General features: G+C 41.9%; 1 protein-coding gene across 1 annotated transcript in view; it reads right to left on the bottom strand.

Annotated features, from left to right (window-relative positions):
• The window catches only part of MTUS2 (microtubule associated scaffold protein 2), a 415310-nt gene extending 395872 nt beyond the window's left edge, over window positions 1–19438 (bottom strand). Inside the window, exon 1 of the mRNA XM_032611616.1 lies at window positions 19392–19438. The gene's annotated coding sequence lies outside the window, so the exon portion shown is untranslated. The remainder of the gene's footprint in view (window positions 1–19391) is intronic.
• Window positions 19439–20864: the final 1426 nt, after the last annotated feature.

Genomic DNA, 20864 nt, shown 5'->3' with positions numbered 1-20864 from the left:
TCTCTGCCCATGACTGTTCTGGGTTGCTGGCTTCTTCTGCTCCAAGTCCGGGATAGATTAGGCAAGAAGAAAGCCCAGAAAACTCACCACAGTGTCATTCCTCAAGGTCCCTAGCTGGCCTGCCTCCTTCTCTCCACCTTTGAGACCCACTTCATGTTTGTTTTATGTATAAAGTACGAAGTTTGTAGTTGCGTTTGAGAAGAACAGGGGAAAGTATGCCTACAACATCTTCCCAGAGACAGAAGTTCAGCTTGTCTTTTTAAACAAAAAATTTTTTTTTAATTTTTAAATTACATCTTAAACATAGAAATAGTTTCAAAGTGAAAAATGTATGTCCTTATCCTTCTGAAACATAAGCCACTAAAATTAATTTAACCTTTCTGACAAGGTTCAACAATACAACCTCCACAGTTGTACATTTATTTATTCCACAAGACTCGTTTCGCGTTTACTACGTGACGAGCACTCCTCCGTCACATTAAACGGGTCCTGTTGATCCGGCTTTGGAAGTTCCTGTGATAGCCTGCTCCTTTTTCTACTTCTCACTCTTGTCAGTGTGGCTGCCTCCAGAGAGTCCCCACACCTTTTAATCCACTACTTCTAACAGTGTACAGGCTGAGCAATCAGACAGTTCTTTCAGAGATATTTTTAAACCGTAGTAAACAGACTAAGAATAATAGACTCTCCACTTTAACAGCAAATTTGCCGACAGCTACTTGGGCTACTCCGACGTCCCTTTGGCTCAGTTTCCTCATCATATCCCAGTTAGCTGAAATTGGGCGACAAATGGTCTCCAATAACATGAAGTGCTGCTGTGTACGTAACATTCATTTCACCTTCCTCAAGGTCAGATCAAGCAAGCAGAAGCCTGCGGGAAAACAGGCGGCACAGGCCAAGTACAGACCACCGGGGAAATGTTCTTCTGGTGCCTCTGACAAACCCACTACCCAGGAAGGACGCCTGAGTTCACAGGCAAGCTGGAAACTGAGGATGCCGCACTACTGGGATAATTAAGCACAAGGAACAAGTTAAACGCAGATACCTAATAAGCACTTTGAAATTTTTCTTACTTCATTACTGCTTGAGTGTAACCAAAACTGACACTTCTAACACAGCGGTCCTAGCACCTGTTGGTTTCAGGAAGTGTGCTGTGCTCAGGGAACACGTCCCAGAGGCATGTTTTTCCAAGATGCCGAGGCTAATAATTGGTTAAAGGCTGACATCAGGGCTCAGTCTCACACCTTCTCCCACACGCATATCACAAAATACAGAACACGACATTCCTGAACTCCATGGCATTCATAAGCAGCGCCTGACATCAGACTGTAGACCTCATGCCCATCTACACTCCTGAGAGAGAATACTTGGTCCCAAGAGAGGCTGTACGTTCTAAACTCACCTCTGTGGCCTTGGAAAGTTATCTGAAGGAAAGTGTAAAGTATAAGGAAAATATCCTCTGCATTACTGAGTTTTGATGAACTCTAGAGAGGAAAAACCACAGTGCAAAAGAGCCATAAATATTTAATGAATGCAGGGACTTCCCTGGTGGCTCAACGGTTAAGAATCCGCCTGCCAATGTAGGGGGCACGGGTTTGATCCCTGGTCTGGGAAGACCCCACGTGCTGCAGAGCAGCTAAGCCAGTGTGCCACAAATACTGAGCCCGTGTGCTGCAACTACTAAGCTTGTGCTCTAGGCCCATGAGCCATAACTACTGAGCCTGTGTGCTCTAGGGCCCAAGTGCTGCAACTACTGAAGCCCGCGCACCTAGAGCCTGTGCTCTACAAGAGAAGCCACCGCAATGAGAAGCCCATGCACCGCAATGAAGAGTAGCCCCCGCAACTAGTAGCCCCCGCAACTAGTAGCCGCAACTAGAGAAAGCCCGCGCATAGCAACAAAGACCCAAGGCAGCCTCCCAAAAATATATATATTCAATGAATTCCAAATATCATGACTGTTATTGATTTTTATTATTACAAGGAAAAGACGGCCTCTCTATGAAGGGACAGGATACCAGATACTACCCTCAAGTTACCGCCATCTGTAAACCAAAGTACTGAGTTGATTTTCGGCCTAGACAACTCGGTGTCTCTGAATCCAGAGTTCTTTGTGTGATGTGGTACAGTTTTTAGCACATGTGGAAAGGTAGTTGCAGAGTCCAGGTCTTGAAAGTTACCTGCATCTTCTCTGGGGTGGTGAGCAGAGAAGGTCACTTCCCCTCTGTCCCCACCAGCTCTAACCAGTCTCCCCATGACTGCCGCCCACACTCCGTCACCCACTGCCTCGCTCTTCCTTTAATATTCTAGGTTATGGTGTCTGGCTTGTTGGTGTTGGTTTTCTTCTTTTTCTAGCCATACACAATCCCCTAGACTCTGGGTCTTTATTCTATATGTTTTCTACCCACCAGTCCCTCTCCTTTCGGTGCAATCCTCCTGACCTTTCAAATCTCCAGTTCTACTGGAGTCCACTGTCTTTGAAAAGGGAGACTTTGGTAGTTAAACTACAGGTCTTGGTGGGGAGACTCCGGGTCTTGTTGGAATGCTCCACACAAAGGCGGGAGCCCAGCCTTGAAGCAGGGGTGGGCCAGAAAGAAAACCAGAGGACCACTGGTGCTGCAGCCACACTGCACTGACATGGAAGACATCCAACCTGGGGAGAGAGAGAACCCCAAGGGGGGCTGGGAGTGGAGGTGGCAAAGGCTGGTGAGGACCGTGGCAGAGATGGTCTTGTTCTGGAATCAAGAAAACTCATCAATGCCCAGAGCACAGCAAGGCGTCCAGGCTCCCATGGCTTCCCCAGGCAGAAAGGGAGCATGCCACCCATGCCCGTGCGGGTCCTCTTAAGGCATCGGACTGGGCTGCAGTAGGCACTTGTCTGTCCGTGTCAGGCCAAGTGAGTGGTGGAAATGTGGTTGGGATGAGAGAGTGACAGAGTGCCAACTACAACCTGACCACAGATGCAGGCAGGCAGGAATGATGGGGACAATGGCGTCTGGAGGGAGGGAGGTAAGAAATGACTGGCTTGGAAATTAAGCCCACATTTCAGCAGTGAAAACCATCTCGTGCAGGAGCATCAATGTTCCCGGACACAGACACCTAGAAAACCATCATATATGTGGGTCACACTGAGCCCCTCAGTCATATCAGAGTCCTTTTACGGCGGCATCATTAGGCTATTTATAGTGAGCAATTAAAGATAGCCTAAGTGGGCCACCGCACTCCTATCTGGCTGGCTCTGGCTGGTGTGGGGTAATGCTAACAAGATAAAGGCTTTCTTTAAATGCCATGCTACACAAAAGCCTTCTCTAGATACTTAGAAGTCTGCCTCTCGTTTGTATTCGTATTTTATTTTTAAAGGCAATTTAATTATTCATGGGATGCAGTCTCCATAATGGGAGCTACACTGTGGGAAACGTCACAAAAACTGTCCATTGCCCGGCAGGAGGCGGGCACGTGGACGTAACATGGGGGTAGGAGACGGTGTCGGGGGGCATGGGGGGCACAGTCTTTGGACCCAAGCAGACCAGAGTCAGAATCGCACGGCTGCACAGAAACCATTACACGGGGAAAGTCAGCCTCTCAAACCTCAGCTTTCTTACCCGCAAAACCAGGATCTATCAACTGACTTTAGAGCCCTTTTGTATAGAAAGTGCCTGATGAATTCGGGTACCTGGCGATGCTCAGGAAATGGTAGCTGTTTTAGGGACAGTCAACAGGGCACATGAGAAATGAAGTCAGGGCTATGAAGAGACTTCTGGATATACTCCACCACCGTCGAGGGACACTTCCAGAGACAACTCAGCCCCCTGTGTGGGTACCTCGTGCTAGGACCCTACTCGGCTCACTCCTGCCTAAACCTGATCACTCCCTCCCTCTCCTCACACATCCGCTCCTCCAAACCATCACGCATACACGTCTGCGTCCGTGGCTCGAGGTCCTGGAAGGCCGCTCCCCAACCCAGGCCCCAAATATCTACCTGCTCAAAATCATACCTGTGCTTCCTGGCCCTACTCAAACGAGATGTGCTGTCTTCAAGGAGATGCCCAGTCTGATACCTCCCCACCCAGAATCTCTCGGCACTGGCCACCTGCCAGGGTGGCCACAGTGAGAACATCAATGCACGCATGAGCACCTCCCCCTCCTGATCCAGTCCAGGTACGTTCATTTAGAACACGCTGCCAAAGGCTTCGGATGCACGGGATAACGGGAGAGAAACTAACGGAAGGCAGCAATGTGATTTTGGTTTTCAGGATAGAAAGCTTGAGCAGTCTGTATCATCTGCAATGCTTTGAAATTAAGAAGCGCAGTGGTTAAGAATCTGCCTGCCAATGCAGGGGACAACACTAGATCCCTGGTCCGGGAAGATTTCACATGCCACGGAGCAACTAAGCCCGTGCGCTGCAGCTACTGAGCCCGTGTGCTGCAACTACTGAAGCCCGTGTGCCTAGAGCCCGTGCTCCTCCACAAGAGAAGCCACCACAATGAGAAGCCCGCGCACCGCAACGAAGAGTGGTCCCCGCTCACTGTAACTAGAGAAAGCCCGCACGCAGCAATGAAGACCCAACGTAGCAAAAAAAAAAAAAGAAATGACTCACTGGGATCTTAACTCAGACGTGTCAGCACGCACAGTGAAGCCAGGAAACGAGCTTTCACTGTCACATTCATGGAACTACACTGAAGACAAGCCACTGGGAATTGGAGTCAAGATTACACATTTTTCTGCAGAACTTACTGGCAAGGGGCACAAAAATTCATCCACATTGTTAGCAAAAATGAATGCGCTCTGAAAGTTCTTTCTTCCCCTGAAATTTTAAGGAAATGGGTAAAACAAATAGACTGCTCTCTACCAATGAAACGTAAATGTCACTTTGTCGTATATTAAAATTGTACTTGCACCGGGATATTTCTGGAGTCTCCGTTCTGCCTCACTCTAGTAGCCGTTATGGTATGTTTTCTCTTCTGATGAGGGAAGTCTCAACTCTCCCTTCAGTATTTTTTTGAGTTAAAAGCAGTGCTGGCAACTTCAGCTGTCTATTTGGAACAAAATAATTTTCTTACACCACATGTAAAAATAAATTACAGATAAAGTAAAGGCTAGATGCCAAAAATAAACTCATAAGCTCCTAAGAGAAAATCTAGGGGACTATGTGTACAACCTAAAGATGCGTGGAGACCTTATCTCCCTCTGAAAACAAGGAAACATAAAAGATGTATTTTGCTATGGGAACTTTTAAAACTTTTACAGAGCAAAAGCTATCATAAGCAAGGTGTACACAGAAACAATAGATTTGGAAAAAATATTTGCGATAAAATGTTTAAAATAAAGTGCTAATATCAATAACATGTAGAAAGCCCTCTTAGAAATAGATACAAAAAAGAAAAATAATTCAATAGAAATATGTGCAAAAACATATGAATAGGAAATTTGCAGAAAAGCCATGCTCCAAAAGACCAAACATAGGAAAAACGACGCAAATGCACTCTTCCCATTCAGACTAGCAAAAATTATAAAGATGATTAACACCTATTGCTAACAGAAATGTCAAAAAAAGACACTCATAAATTGCTGGTGGCAGTGTAATTGTTACAGGAATTTTAGAAGCAATCCAGCAATTGCTGTTGCTAATACACTGATGAGATCTCAACTACTATAACATTTTCTTAAAGAAAAAAATAGTGCAAAAGAAGAGATGTACAAATACGTTTACTGCACTGCTATTCCTAACGGCAAAAAAGGAAACAAAATGAATGTTTATTAATAGGGTAACAGTTGAATAAATAAAGATGGGTCCATACCCATACCATGGACTATAGCCATAAACAGAATGAATGGGAACTATACTAATGGAGTCGGAGGTACTTCTATGAGGCTTTGCTGAACGGGAAAATTAACACAGAAAGGTGTGTTTAATATGACACCAGTTAATAAAGTAAACAATTACCCCCAAATCCTTATATATTCGTAAGTTTATATGTTCATATATGGTTATCTGGGCAAAGAGGAAAGCACAGGAGGATATACACAGGGTAATTCACGTGGGTTATTTAGGGTGACAGAGGAAAAATAAGTGAAAACAGAAAGAGAAAAAATCCCAAAGAACACCCAATGTGTATATGATCTCACATATATATATTTATTTAAAAAGAAAAATTTTTTAAAGAGATCGGATTAGATCTGTATCTAGCAATTTGCAGGGATATACACCAACTGCTGTTCAATTAAAAGAACAAATTGCATAATAATGTGTAAAAATATTCTGTTTGGATAAAGACAAAGTATCACTATATTTATAAATAAGCTTACACATTTGTTGGAGCAAGGAGAAAGATTTGGAAGGCTATACACCAGGCTATTAACAGTGATTATCTCAGGAAGGTTGTGTTGGTTCAGAAAGAACATTAGATCAGTAACTTTGCCCATATATGATCTTTGTACAGAATTGCTTCAGATATTAAAGCAAATATGTTTTACTTCTATAACTAAAAATAAGTACAGAAATTTTGTTTTCTACAAAAGGAAAAACAAGTGTAACAGTGACAGGGAATAAGAAGTACTTCATGGAATTCTTTTGCGAATTCCATCCTAGAATCTACCACTGGTGCATACCCACATAAAAGCTGCATTACCTGCTTGCGCTGCACATACACGCTCCATCACTACGCCCTGCCCTTCAATAAACACCACTCCACCCTGGCCAGTAGCAGAGGCTCTATCAACTATTATCATTTGTTTGTCGATATTATCTCCAGGTCAGATCCTTCATCTTGGTTTCCTAATCATGGTGCCTGGCTTTAATTTTTTTTAATTAAGAGAATGTACTCAACAGACTAGGAATGGAGGGAAACTACCTTAACATAATAAAGGCCATATGTGAAAAGCCCACAGCGAACATCACACTCAGCGGTGAAAGAATGAACGCTTTCCTTCAAAATTAAGGATAATATAAGGATGCCTGTTTTCACCAATTCTATTCAACATAGGACTGGAAGTCCTAGATGGAACGATTAGGCAAGGAAGAGAAACAAAGCTTCCAAATCAGAAAGGAAAAAGTAAAGTTATCTCTGTTTTCAGACAACACGCTCTTTCTTATACGTAGAAAACCCCAAAGATTCCACACACAAAACAAGCAAACAGACAAACAAAAAAGACCTGTTAGAATGAACAAGTTCAGCAAAGGTGCACAATTCAAAGTCACACAAAAACCAGTTGCATTTCTGCACACTAACAACGAACAATCAGAAAAGAAAGCTAAAAAAACAATTCCATTTACAATCGCATCAAAAAATACAATACTTAAATATTAACTTGACCAAGGAGGCAAAGACTTGTTCATAAAAAACTGCAAAATGATGCTGAACAAAATTAAAGAAGACACAAATGAATGGAAACACATCCCATGTTCATGGACTGGAAGACAGTATTGTTAAGATGCCAACACGACTGGAAGCAATCTCAATCCCTATCAAAATCCCAGGGACATTTTTTGCAGAAAATAGAAAACTCCATCCTAAAATTCACATGGAATCCCAAAGATGAATCCCAAAGATGACAATAGCCAAAATGATCTTCAAAATGAAGAACAAAGTTGGAGGTCTCACGCTTCCCAATTTCAACACTTATTACAAGGTACAGTAATCAAAACAGTGTGTTACTGGCATAAAGACCATATGGATCACCGTAACAGAATGTAGAGTCCAGAAATAAACCCTTGCATATATGATCAAATGATTTCTGACAAGAGTACAAGAACATTCGATAGGGGAAAGGCCATCTCTTCAACAAATGGTGCTGGGAAAACTGGATATCCACAGGCTAAATAATGAACTTGGACCCTTACCTTAAACCATATACAAAAATTGATTTGAAATAGATCAAAGACATAAACCTAAGACCTAAAACTATAAAACAGAAGACAACATGGGAGATAGCTCCATGATATTGGTCTTAGCAAGAATTTCTTGAATATGACACCAAAAGCAAGGCACCAAGGTAGATAATTTGTACTACATTAAAATTTAAAACTTCTGTGCATCAAAGAACACAACCAATAAAGTGAAAAGGTAACCTACAGAATGGGAGAAAATATTTGCAAATCATATAGCTGATAAGGGGTTGATATCCAGAATATCTAAAGAATTCCTATAATTCAACAACAAAAAACCAAATAATCCAATTAAAAAATGGGCAAATGGGCTTTCCTGGTGGCGCAGTGGTTGAGAGTCTGCCTGCCAATGCAGGGGACACAGCTACAACGGTGAGAGGCCCGCGTACCGCAAAAAAAAAAAAAAATGGGCAAAGGATTTGAATAGACATTTCTCCAAAGAAGATAAACAAATGGCCAACAAGCATACAAAAAGGTGCTCAACATCACTAAGTCATTAGGGAAACGAAAATCAAACCCATGAGATATCATCTCACACTCATCAGGATGGCTACTGTCAAAACAGAAAACAACTATTGACAAGGATGTGGAGAAATTGGAACCCTTGTGCACTGCTGATGGGAAAGTAAAATGGAACACCTGCTATGGAAAAGAGTGTAGCAGTTCCTCAAGAAATTAAAAATAGAGTTAACATATGACACAGCAATTCCACTTCTGGGTATGTGTCTAAAAGAATTGAAAGCAGGGTCTCAAAGAGATATTTGCATAACTATGTTTACTACAGCATTATTCACAACAGTCAAAAGGTGGAAGCAACCCAAGCGCCTATCAATGGATGAACAGATTAAAAAAACGTGTATACATACAATGGAATATCATTCAGTCTCAAAAAGGAAGGAAAGAGGAGCTTCAAGATGGCTGAAGAGTAAGATGCGGAGATCACCTTCCTCCCCACAAATACATCAAATACATCTACACGTGGAACAACTCCTACAGAACACCTACTGAACGCTGGCAGAAGACCTCAGACCTCCCAAAAGGCAAGAAACTCCCCCACGTACCTGGGTAGGGCAAAAGAAAAATGAATAAACTGAGACAAAAGAACAGGGACGGCACCTGCATCAGTGGGAGGGAGCCGTGAAGGAGGAAAGGTTCCCACACACTAGAAGCCCCTTCGCGGGCGGAGACTGCGGGTGGCAGAGGGGGGAAGCTTCGGGGCCGCGGAGGAGAGCACAGCCACAGGGGTGCGGGGGGCAAAGCGGAGAGATTCCCGCACAGAGCATCGGTGCCGACTGGCACTCTCCAGCCCGAGAGGCTTGTCTGCTCCCCCGCCGGCGCCGGCGGGGCTGCGAGCGGAGGCTCAGCTTCGGTCGGAGCGCAGGGAGAGGACTGGGGTTGGCTGCGTGAACACAGCCTGAAGGGGGCTAGTGCACCACGGCTAGCCGGGAGGGAGTCCGGGGAAAAGTCTGGACCTGCCGAAGACGCAAGAGACTTTTTCTTCCCTCTTTGTTTCCTGGTGCGCGAGGAGAGGGGATTCAGAGCGCTGCTTAAAGGAGCTCCAGAGACGGGAGTGAGCCGCGGCTAAAAGCGCGGAACCCAGAGACGGGCGGGAGACGCTAAGGCTGCTGCTGCCGCCGCCAAGAAACCTGTGTGCGAGCGCAGGTCACTCTCCACACCCCTCTTCCGGGGAGCCTGTGCAGCCCGCCACTGCCAGTGATCCAGGGACAACTTCCCCGGAAGGCCGCACGGCGCGCCTCAGGCTGGTGCAACGTCTCGCCGGTGCAACGTCATGCCGGCGCAACGTCACGCTGGCCTCTGCCGCCGTAGGCCCGGCCCGCCCTCCATGCCCCTCCCTCCCCGTGGCCTGAGTGAGCCAGAGCCCCCAATCAGCGGCTCCTTTAACTCCATCCTGTCTGAGCGAAGAACAGACGCCCTCCAGCGACCTACACGCAGAGGCGGGGCCAAATCCAAAGCTGAGCCCCTGAGAGCTGTGAGAACAAAGAAGAGAAAGGGAAATCCCTCCCAGCAGCCTCAGGAGAAGCGGATTAAAGCTCCACAATCAACTTGATGTCCCTGCATCGGTGGAATACCCGAATAGACAACCAATCATCCCAAATTGAGGAGGTGGACTTCAAGAGCAAGATTTATGATTTTTTTTCCCCTTTTCCATTTTTTGTGAGTGTGTATGTTTCTATGTGAGCTTTTCTCTGTATAGCTTTGTTTCCACCATTTGTCCGAGGGTTCTATACGTCCGTTTTTTGTTTTTTTATCTTAATAATTACTTTTTATTTTAATAACTATTTTATCTTCGTTCTTTCTTTCCTTCCTTCCCTCCTTTAGACAACGAATCATCACAAATTTAGAAGGTGGACTTTGACAGCAAGATTTATGATTTTTTCCCCTTTTCCTCTTTTTGTGAGTGTGTATGTGTAGGCTTCTATGTGATATTTTGTCTGTATAGCTTTGCTTCCACCATTTGTCCTACGGCTCTATCCGTCCTTTTTTTTGTTTTGTTTTGTTTTTTCTCTTAATAATTTTTTTTATTTTAATAACTTTATTATATTTTATCTTACTTTATTTTATTTTACTTTATCTTTCTTTTTTTCTTCCTTCCCTCCTTCCTTCCTTCCTCCCTCCCTCCTTTCTTTCTTTCTTTCTTTCTTTCTCTTTCTTTCTTTCTTTCTTCTACTAATTCTTTCTTTCTACTTTTTCTCCCTTTTATTCTGAGCCGTGTGGATGAAAGGCTCTTGGTGCTGCAGCCAGGAGTCACTGCTGTGCCTCTGAGGTGGGAGAGCCAACTTCAGGACACTAGTCCACAAAAGATCTCCCAGCTCCACATAATATCAAACGGCGAAAATCTCCCAGACATCTCCATCTCAACACCAGCACCCAGCTTCACTCAACGACCAGCAAGCTACAGTGGTGGACATCCTATTCCAAACAACTAGCAAGACAGGAACACAACCCCACCCATTAGCAGAGAGGCTGCCTAAAATCATAGTAAGTCCACAGACACCCCAAAACACACCACTAGACATGGACCTGCCCACCAGAAAGACAAGATCCAGCCTCATCCACCAGAACACAGGCACTAGTCCCCTCCACCAGGAAGCCTACACAACTCACTGAACCAACCTTAGCCACTGGGGACAGACACCAAAAACAATGGGAACTACGAACCTGCAGCCTGCAAAAAGGAGACCCCAAACACAGTAAGATAAGCAAAATGAGAAGACAGAAAAACACACAGCAGATGAAGGAGCAAGATAAAAACCCACCAGACCTAACAAATGAGAAGGAAATAGGTAGTCTACCTGAAAAACAATTCAAAATAATGATAGTAAAGATGATCCAAAATCTTGGAAACAGAATAGACAAAATGCAAGAAACATTTAACAAGGACCTAGAAGAACTAAAGATGAAACGAACAACGATGAACACCACAATAAATGAAAAATACTCTAGATGGGATCAATAGAATAACTGAGGCAGAAGAACGGATAAGTGACCTGGAAGATAAAATACTGGAAATAACTACTGCAGGGCAGAATAAAGAAAAAAGAATGAAAAGAACTGAGGACAGTCTCAGAGACCTCTGGGACAACATTAAATGCACCAACATTCGAATTATAGGGGTTCCAGGAGACGAAGAGAAAAAGAAAGGGACTGAGAAAATATTTGAAGAGATTATAGTTGAAAACTTCCCTAATATGGGAAAGGAAATAGTTAATCAAGTCCAGGAAGCACAGAGAGTCCCATACAGGATAAATCCAAGGAGAAATATGCCAAGACACATATTAATCAAACTGTCAAAAATTAAATACAAAGAAAACATATTAAAAGCAGCAAGGGAAAAACAACAAATAACACACAAGAGAATCCCCATAAGGTTAACAGCTGATCTTTCAGCAGGCGGGGGCTGGGAGCTGAGGCACAGGCTTCGGAGGTCAGACCCCAGGAAGAGGACTGGGGTTGGCTGCGTGAACACAGCCTGAAGGGGGCTAGTGCGCCACGGCTAGCCGGGAGGGAGTCCAGGAAAAAGTCTGGAGCTGCCCAAGAGGCAAGAGGCCACTGTTCCTGGGTCCGCGAGGAGAGGGGATTAAGAGCGCTGCTTGAAAGAGCTCCAGAGAAGGGCACGAGCTGTGGCTATCAGCCCGGACCCCAGAGACGGGCATGAGATGCTAAGGCTACTGCTGCCGCCACCAAGGACCCTGTGTGCGAGCACACTTAATTGATATTTAACTGATATTTATAGGACATTCCATCCAAAAACAACAGAATACACTTTCTTCTCAAGTGCTCATAGAAAATTTTCCAGGATAGATCATATCTTGGGTCACAAATCAAGCCTTGGTAAATTTAAGAAAATTGAAATCATATTAAGTATCTTTTCTGACCACAACGATATGAGACTAGATATCAATTAGAGGAAAAGATCTGTAAAAAATACAAACACATAGAGGCTAAACAATATACTACTTAATAACCAAGAGATCACTGAAGAAATCAAAGAGGAAATCAAAAACTACCTAGAAACAAATGACAATGAAAACAAGACGACCCAAAACCTATGGGATGCAGCAAAAGCAGTTCTAAGAGGGAAGTTTTTAGCAATACAAACCTACCTTAAGAAACAAGAAACATCTCAAATAAACAACCTAACCGTACACCTAAAGCAATTAGAGAAAGAAGAACCAAAAAAACCCCAAAGTTAGCAGAAGGAAAGAAATCATAAAAATCAGATCAGAAATAAATGAAAAAGAAATGAAGGAAATGATAGCAAAGATCAATAAAACTAAAAGCTGTTCTTTGAGAAGATAAACAAAATTGATAAACCATTAGCCAGACTCAACAAGAAAATAAGGGAGAAGACTCAAATCAATAGAATTAGAAATGAAAAAGGAGAAGTAACAACTGACACTGCAGATATACAAAGGATCATGAGAGATTACTACAGGCAACTATATTCCAATAAAATGGACAACCTGGAAGAAATGGACAAATTCTTGGAAATGCACAACATTCCGAGACAGAAGCAGGAAGAAATAGAAAATATAAACAGACCAATCACAAGTAATGAAATTGAAACTGTGATTAAAAAACTTCCAAAAAACAAAAGCCCAGCACCAGATGGCTTCACAGGTGAATTCTATCAAACATTTAGAGAAGAGCTAACACATATCCTTCTCAAACTCTTCCAAAATATAGCAGAGGGAGGAATACTCCCAAACTCATTCTACGAGGCCACCATCACCCTGATACCAAAACCAGACAAAGATGTGACAAAAAAAGAAAACTATAGGCCAACATCACTGATGAACATAGATGCAAAAAATTCTCAACAAAATACTAGCAAACAGAACACATTAAAAGGATCATACACCACGATCAAGTGGGGTTTATCCCAGGGATGCAAGGATTCTTCAGTATACGCAAATCAATCAATGTGATACACCATATTAACAAATTGATGGAGAAAAACCACATGATCATCTCAAGAGATGCAGAGAAAGGTTTCGACAAAATTAAACACCCATTTATGATAAAAACCCCGCAGAAAGTAGGCATGGGGGAACTTACCTCAACATAATAAAGCCCATACATGACAAACCCACAGCCAACATCGTCCTCAATGGTGAAAAACTGAAAGCATTTCCACTAAGATCAGGATCAAGACAAGGATGTCCACTCTCACCACTATTATCCAACATAGTTTTGGAAGTTTTAGCCACAGCAATCAGAGAAGAAAAGGAAATAAAAGGAATCCAAATTGGAAAAGAAGAAGTAAAGCTGTCACTGTTTGCAGATGACATGATACTATACATAGAGAATCCTAAAGAGGTTACCAGAAAACTACTAGAGCTAATCCATGAATTTGGTAAAGTAGCAGGATACAAAATTAATGCACAGAAATCTCTTGCATTCCTATACACTAATGATGAAAAATCTGAAAGAGAAATTAGGAAACACTCCCATTTACCACTGCAACAAAAAGAATAAAATACCTAGGAATATAACTACGTAGGGAAATAAAAGACCTGTATGCAGAAAACTATAAGACACTGATGAAAGGAATTGAAGATGATACAAACAGATGGAGAGATATACCATGTTCTTGGACTGGAAGAATCAACATTGTGAAAATGACTATACTACCCAAAGCAATCTACAGATTCAATGCAATCCCTGTCAAACTACCACTGGCATTTTTCACAGAACTAGAACAAAAAATTTCACAATTTGTATGGAGACACAAAAGACCCCGAATAGCCAAAGCAACCTTGGGAAAGAAAAACGGAGCTGGAGGAATCAGGCTCCCTGACTTCAGACTGTACTACAAAGCTACAGTAATCAAGACAGTATGGTACTGGCACAAAAACAGAAATATAGATCAATGGAACAGGATAGAAAGCACAGAGATAAACCCACACATATATGGTCACCTTATCTTTGATAAAGGAGGAAAGAATATACAGTGGAGAAAAGACAGCCTCTTCAGTAAGTGGTGCTGGGAAAACTGGACAGCTACATGTAAAAAAATGAAATTGGAACACTCCCTAACACCATACACAAAAATAAACTCAAAATGGATTAAAGACCTAAATGTGAGGTCAGACACTTTTAAACTCTTAGAGGAAAACACAGGCAGAACACTTCATGACATAAATCACAGCAAGATCCTTTTTGACCCACCTCCTAGAGAAATGGAAATAAAAACAAAAATAAACAAATGGGATCTAATGAAACTTAAAAGCTTTTGCACAGTAAAGGAAACCATAAACAAGACCAAAAGACAACCCTCAAAATGGGAGAAAATATTTGCAAATGAAACAACGGACAAACGATTAATCTCCAAAATTTATAAACAGCTCATGCAGCTCAATATCAAAAAAACAAACAATCCAATCCAAAAATGCGCAGAAGACCTAAATAGACATTTCTCCAAAGAAGATATACAGACTGCCAACAAACACATGAAAGAATGCTCAACATCATTAATCATTAGAGACGTGCAAATCAAAACTACAAGGAGATATCATCTCATAGCAGTCAGAATGGCCATCATCAAAAAACCTACAAACAATAAAAGCTGGAGAGGGTGTGGAGAAAAGGGAACCCTCTTGCACTGTTGGTGGGAATGTAAATTGATACAGCCACTATGGAGAGCAGTATGGAGGTTCCTTAAAAAACTAAAAACAGAACTACCATAGGATCCAGCAATCCCACTACTGGGCATATACCCTGAGAAGACCGTAATTCAAAAAGAGTCATGTACCACAATGTTCATTGCAGCATTATTTATGATAGCCAGGACATGGAAGCAACCTAAGTGTCCATCAACAGATGAACGGATAAAGAAGATGTGGCACATATATACAATGGAATATTACACAGCTATAAAAAGAAACGAAATTGAGTTATTTGTGGTCAGGTGGGTGGACCTCGAGACTGTCATACAGAGTCAAGTAAGTCAGAAAGAGAAAAACAAATACCGTATGCTAACACATATATATGGAATTTTTAAAAAAATGGTCATGAAGAACCTAGGGGCAAGACGGGAATAAAGATGCAGGCCTACTAGAGAATGGACTTGAGGATATGGGGAGGGGGAAGGGTAAGCTGGGACAAAGTGAGAGAAAGCATGGACATATATACACTACCGAATGTAAAGTAGATAGCTAGTGGGAAGCAGCCACATAGCACAGGGAGATCAGCTGGGTGCTTTGTGACCACCTAGAGGGGTGGGATAGGGAGGGTGGGAGGGAGGGAGACGCAAGAGGGAAGAGATATGGGGATATATGTATATGTATAACTGATTCCCTTTGTTATAAAGCAGAAACTAACACACCACTGTAAAGCAATTATACTCCAATAAAGATGTTAAAAAGTAAGATAAAGCATTTAGTGATGGGGAGTGAAAAAAAGAAGGAAGGAAATTTTGACGTAGTCTGCCACATGGATGAACCTTGAGTACATTATACTAAGTTAAATAAGCCAGGTGTTGAGAGGCAAATACTGTGTGATTTCACTTGTATGAGATGTGCAGATTAGTCACATTCATAGAGACAGAAAATAGAATGGTGGCTGCCAGAGGCTGGAGGGAGGGGGAAATGAAGCGCTGTTGTTTAATGGGGATACAGTTTCAGTTTTGCAAGATGAAAAGAGTTCTAGAGTTTGGTTGCATGACAGTGTGAATGTACTTAGCACTACTGAACAGTACACTTGAAAATGGTCAGGATGGTAAATTTTATGTTATGTGTATTTTACCACAATTAAAACATTTTAAAACATTAATAGAATGGGATATTGTAATTAAAAGATAACAAGGTGAGTGAGGTATTGGTAAGAAGTTGGGCTAGAAACTGAGAGAGCCTGGGAAAACCCAAAAGTATACTAAAATCCAGGGCCCCCAGGCAGGAGAGTAGGTCCCATTTGGAATAACCAAGGTACACATTAAAGTCATGTCCAAATCATATGCAGCAGAAAAACATTCCTGCTACTCAACGTGAAAGCCTGGTCATACTCAGTGGATGGGAGAAGGGATGTCAATATTCCTTCCTGGGGAAGGCCAGCCTTCCCATAAAATGGAAAAAAGAGCCCCGTCCTATGCAGCCAAGATTGAAAAACAAGTTGTTTGCCTCATTTTAAAAAAGTTTGAACATACATATCCTACTACCTTGTTGGGAAAATTAATAAAGCAGTCTTGTTCAGGCTTCAGAGGCAGACGCAGGCCTCTGCCCGACCTGTGACCCTGCCTGGACTGCGCAGCCTGCTGGCACACCTAACAATTGCTGCTAGCAAGTCAAGCGGCACTTACCATAAGAAAGGGAGTGGGTCTTGGAACTTCTTGAGCCCTGGGGACCTGGCTAGTCCCCCAGGGTCTGGAAAATCTTGTGACTCACCTGGTGAAATTAACAGCATGGTTACAATTGAACCAGAGCTGCATTGTTGCCTGCAAACTGATAATATCAGTTTGCGGCCTGGAATTACAAACGGAAGCCCCCAGGACTCCATTCTGAAATCTCACGTGTGGGGTGGACGCATGGCCCAGGACCCTTCCCAACTGGGGCTCCAGAGAGCTGTTACTCGGGACTTCCCAGCTGCCGCTTGGATCTGGTAGTAGGGGTCGGCCCAATTCGGTGATGTATATACCTTGTTATGTTTCTCTAATAATCTTACTCCTTTCCTTCTAATGATTGCATATTAAAATTCAGTTAAATCACTTTTCATTAAAGAGTTGATTAAAGCTGTTTATTTGTGTGAGATGAGCGCTTATTTTGCCAGCGAATCCAACAAGCCCTAAAACTGAAAGCAAGCTTTCAGCAAAACATACCTACACATGTTCTCTTTTATACCCTTTAAAATATACATATAACCCATAAGGTGAAAGAAAAATGAAACTTAGAGATGTTAAGTGACTTCCAAGATTTACAAGTTGGTCGCCCAAAGGGGTAGTGGGGAGGAAATCCACCCCCCCACCAACCTGTACTCGGGACCTGCACTGAGTCTGTGATGTAAAAGCTCCAGCTGGGGCAGTGGACAGTGGCATCTGTTATAATAGAGTCAAGCGCAGGCCCAGGAAAAGTTGGTCCCTTTCCTCCCCGCCGCACCTGTGAAACGAGCAATGGCTGACATTATCACAGTGAAAGCTACGTGTCTACCATGGTGCTCTGAAATAAGTTGCCAACAAAGTCATAAAGCCTCCTCCTCTGACATTTAAACACATGGGAAGCAGCAATTTTATGATTACAGAAATAAGCAATCTTGAGATGAGGAAAAAACCTTAGGAACCAATAGGACTAATTTCTCACCTAACAGAGGAATCCCACCCACAGATTCTCCGGCAGGTAGGAACACTTCTAATTGTAGGGAATGTCACTACCTAACGAGACAAGCCCATTCTATTTTGAACAGCCCTAAAGAATTACGAAATGCCTTCCTATACAGAACCAAAAACTGCCTCCCTGTAACTTCTCCCTCTAGACCTGAGCCTTATCTTCTTAAAACAGAGAGATGATTTCAAGTGATTTAGGAAACTGACGATCATTTGAAAACACTCCTACCCACCATGCAGTAACACATCACTTGCTTAGAGGTAAATGTAAGCCACACAAGCCAGTAAATAAACAGTTGTTCAGGGAGTTGGGCACAAATTTCCAGCTCTGAAAAAAGCTTAAATCCTGGACAACAGGGCAACAGTACAATTATCTTGTTAAAGAAAATTAGTTAACACCATGCTCAATAATTTTGATTGCATAAATATGCTAACTGTGAAAATGATCTGTCATCTTTGAACAAGAAAAAGATGGCCTGTAAATTCTGTTAGAATTTCTAAAGAAAATTTCCCTCCAGGCATAAACAGTACACTTAAAACTAACTGTACTCTCAACCAACCCACTGAAATTTCGAGTTGCCAAGAATCATAAATTGTCCCTATCTCCCATTACCCTCCACAAATTAATATTCGAAAGTTGTCTTTAAATCCTGTATACAAATTTAACCATGTGGCCAATACATGCCATTTGCTTAAAAAAAAATGTTAATAGGTTCTAGTACTTTCTTGAAAAAACAGTGGCATACGTACAATTATTTATTATTTTCCTTTCTCTGATGAAAGACACAAAAAGTAAAATTAAACAAAAAACTGACTTCTCATCTTTTCCTTAAATAGAACATTTAAATTGTCAATTAACTAACAGTGGCAAGACCCAGGAGGTGTTGGTGATACTAGTGCAGAGGCACCAGATTCTTTACATGTGAAGAATATACTTTGAAAATGTTTTTAAGTAGGAGGCTGCTTCAGGTCCACAAGAAGAGCTCACTCATAACTTGTTTCCATCAACAGGCACAAACAGTTTTTTGCAAAGCCCAAAAGATCTCTTGTAACTCTGGTAGGTACTTGGAAGACTCCTTTTCTAAGTGAATAAATCACTCACAAACACATTGGATATTAACTTTTTTGGTACTTCATCAAAATAAAATTATAAAATTACATGGACAAAATTTTTTCCTCCACAGTACCTTCTATAAAATCAACACTGGCCCATGCATCCCAAAGCAACAGTCTGGCCCCTGATCCTGAATTCAGTTCAGGATATATAACCATCAATAAGCAGCTACCAAGCAGAGCGCCAGGACTTTGAAAGCATCCCTGGCTTTTGAGAAGCAGACATTCCTTTCAGCCATATTCCTTAATGCCCAAAACATAAAATTCCAGTGAAATTTTAATTAACACATTCAAGGCTCAATTAGGAAGCTCACATAAAGTAATATAAAACCTTATATAAGCCACAGTAATGAGAGTGAACTCAATCACAATAAAGAAACATTTAGTTAAGTAAAAATATTTTTATTATTGCCTATTCAGAGATGTATATAAGTGGCAAACGCAGTTAAATATCCCCATAAAATGAAAACTAACTGTAAACAGCCCCAGTATACTTCTTTGCTTAACATCCTATAGCTCCAATTAATTTTCTTTCCCCAAATAGTCGCTCACAACCTACTCACATAAATTTTTCTCCATCTCAAAAGAAGTCGGCTCCTTTGGCTGTATCAGCATCCCAGGCAAAAAGGACCATGCGAGTCATACTTGCCCAAGGGCTTCAGTTTTGGACATTGGATACGTGGCTTCATCCAGGGGCCTGTTAGAAATGCAGACTCTTAGACTCTACCCCAGACCTGATGAATCAGACCCTACATTTTAACAAGCTCCCCAAGTGATTTCCAAGCATACTATAGTTTGAGCAGCACTGCTACAGACCGGTGGGTCTCAAAAGGTGGTCCCAGGACCGGCGGCAGCAGCATCAAATGGGAAATGCAAATTCTCAATCCTCACATACAACTCAATAGAAAAAAAAAAAAAAAACACCCAATCAAAAAAATGGACAGAAGACCTGAACAGACATTTTTCCAAAGAACACATACAGATGGCAAACAGGCACATGAAAAGACTCTCAGCATCCTTAATTATTAGAGAAATGCAGATCCAAACAACAAGGTATCACCTCACACTTGTCAGAACGGCTATCATCAAAACATCGACAAATAATAAATTCTGGAGAGGATATGGAGAAAATAGAACCCTTGTACACTGTTGGTGGGAATGTTGGTGCAGCCACTGTGGAAAATAGTACGAGGTTCCCCTAAAAACTAAAAATAGAACTACTACATGACCCAGTGATTCCACTCTGGGTATATAACCAAAGAAAATGAAAATACTAAGTCAAAAAGATACATGCACCCCTGTGTTTATAGCAGTATTATTTACAACACCCAAAACACAGAAGTAATCCAGGTGCCCATCAACAGACAAATGAAAAAGGAAGATGTGGTATATACATATATATACACACAATGGAATACTACTCAGCCTTACAAAAGAACTAAGCATAATATTCTTTAGGTCTGTCCATGTTGTTGCAGCAACATGGACAGACCTAAAGAATATTATGCTTAGTGAAATAAAGCAGACAAATACTGTATGAAATCACTTATATGTGGAGTCTAAAAATAATACAAACGAATGGATACGCAAAACAGAACAGACTCACAGATATAGAAAACTCAGTAGTGGTTACCAAAGCGGGAGAGGGAAGGGCGGAGGGACAAGCTGCGGTATGGGATTAACAGATACAAACTACTATGTATAAAATAGATAAGCAACAAGGATATACTGTACAGCACAGGGAATTGTAGCCATTGTCTTATAATTAGGTAACAATGGGGTATAAGCTGCAAAAATACTGAATCACTAATGCTGTACACCTGAAACTAATATAATATTGTGAATCAACTATACTTCAATTAAAAAAAGAAAACCCTGGAGGTGGGGTCCAGCAATTCATGTTTTTTACAAGCCCTCCAGGTGAAGGACCAGATAGTAAATTTAGTCTCTGCGGCCATATGGTCTCTGTCGCAAGCACTAAATCACGCAGCCGTAGCACTAAAGCAGCTGTGGACAAAACATAAACAAATGAGCTT

Source organism: Phocoena sinus, chromosome 18, assembly GCF_008692025.1.
Source record: "Phocoena sinus isolate mPhoSin1 chromosome 18, mPhoSin1.pri, whole genome shotgun sequence".
In the NCBI taxonomy this organism is placed as follows: Eukaryota; Metazoa; Chordata; class Mammalia; order Artiodactyla; family Phocoenidae; genus Phocoena; species Phocoena sinus.
This window is presented reverse-complemented; position numbering and strand designations above follow the sequence as displayed.